This window comes from Phalaenopsis equestris, unplaced genomic scaffold (assembly GCF_001263595.1).
Source record: "Phalaenopsis equestris unplaced genomic scaffold, ASM126359v1 Scaffold000717, whole genome shotgun sequence".
Classification (NCBI taxonomy): domain Eukaryota; kingdom Viridiplantae; phylum Streptophyta; class Magnoliopsida; order Asparagales; family Orchidaceae; genus Phalaenopsis; species Phalaenopsis equestris.
In genome coordinates, this window is record NW_018165157.1 from 452,971 (window position 1) to 455,175 (window position 2,205).

The window sequence follows — 2,205 nt, forward strand, 5'->3', positions numbered from 1 at the left end:
AAGCCCCCCTTACTCGTGCATAAGCACCGGTTCACAAAAACTGGTTTGCAAACGGTTAAAGGTGAATTTTTGGTCCAAAATTGCCATTTTTTACCGCCTCCTATCGTCTTCCCCAACTCGAGTTCACGATTTTGAGGTCTAGCGCAAGTGAAATTTGGAGATTTCTTGGTGGAATCAAGTGAGATTTGCTAGATCCAAGTTCCTTGAGGTAAGAGCTTTACTTATATGCAAAAAATTTTGGATTTTTACCATATATTTTAAGAAAATTTGGAAGATTTCAAAAATTTACTAGTCATGGTGAAAAGTGAAGAAAAATCTATGTAAATTGCTTGAGAAGTTTAGTTAGTGCTTTTGAAAGTTTAGTTTAGTGATTTAAACTTGATTTTTAAAGTTCTTTTTGGAATTTATCAAATTTGTAGAATGACACCAAGACTGAAAAGGAGCAAAGGAAAGAGCCCATTGATTCGAGCAAATTTGTCAGTTCAAAAGCTCATGATCGATATAATGATGCTTTAAAGTCACAAAAATTGATTAAGGAGTGATGTTTTAAGAGTCCAGGTGGAGAAGTGGATGACCTGATAGTCTACAGACAGTGGGAACAGTTCAGTTGTTTCTCTGTTGTCGCTGTAATTTTTGTTGTAAGGGAGATTTATGCAAATCTCCCAGAGGCTGAGGACGATCGAGTTATGGTTCGAGGGAAGTTGGTACCTTTTACTCCAGAGGTAATCAAGTTGTTTTACCATTTACCATCGGAGACTTTGTGTTTTTATGTGAATTATAGTCCTATGGAAGCGCAGTTGGACAAGATCATATCTTATTTGACTGTTGGAAGAGAACTTTGGAGAATTACAAATGAGAGGAGAGTAAATTTTCTAACGTCAAACTTGTGTGCATCATCAAAGGCTTGACACTATTTTATATCTGCTTGTCTTCTTGCTACAAATCATCTCAGTGAAGTGACCAGAGAGAGGGACGTTGAATCAATTTTTGGCTGGAAAGGAGGATTTTCCAAGAGTTATGGATTAGAGATGTCTGCTGCATCTACCTCTGCTGCATCCTATCAAGACCATCTGCTTCACGTGCTTCTACATCTCCAAGTGAGTCAACTGAGACTCAAGGGCAGTTATTACAGAAGATGATGACTCATATCCACTTTACTGGTGATAAAGTTCAAAATCTAGAACAATTTGCTGAGCATACAAATAGGTATAATAGGAGAAAGAGTAACTTTGAGGAGAAATTATACCCAGCTTTGGAGGGCCTGATTAGAGGTGACCCAGGAGCAGTATTTCCTCAATATCCTCATTATCCTGACTATGAGCCTAAAGAAAAATGGTATAGTGGTGATTCTGAGAGTGGAGAGGAGTAGAGATGAGAGATGATGTGTTGGAATTGATTTGGTTTGATGTATTATTATGTTTGTGTTTTGTTATGGACTCTGTGATGTAGTACTGCTACAGATGTAGTTATGTGATGTTGTGGACTATGTTTTATCTTGTGTTTTGAATTTTTATGTTCTATTGTTGTTGTGATTGTTGTGTTAAATAGTATTTTGTTTTTAAAATTTTAGGGTACAAAACTATTTTTGTTTATTTTTAGTACTGTGGATTGGTTAGTTTAGAACTTAACTTAATTCCATGTATTTTTTTTAAAAAAATTTAACAATCTTTCTAGCTTAGATCTTAATTTTAAAATTTAGAAACTGCTACCCTTTATTTTTCTTCTATCATGTTAGTGTGTTTTTTGCTTTTATACGCACTGTTTAAAATTCTATTGAATCTCTACATGTTAAATTAAAATAAAATGTTAGAAAATTTGATCAAAATTAATTTTACTCTTGTCTTTAGTTTTATAGTTGTATAATTAGGATGTAAAAATTCCTGTTAGCATATTATTTCAATTTTCAATCCTGCCTATATAATTATCTGATTCTAAACTAATTAATCTGTAAAAAAAAATAAGATTGCGGGAGGGATGAAAAATATTGTCATGAAAATCATTTTCAAAACTTGAATTTTATTTGTTCTCAAATTAACTACAATTGAATTTGAATTTTAAAAGAAAAATTTATTATGTATATGAAATTATATTAAGGAAGTAAAATTTGATTTTAGAAATGAGTAAGAAAATTTAGTTAAAATTTTAAGTAATGAAGAAAAACTTTAAGTTAAAAATTTTTAGTATAGAAAATGATTAATATAAGTG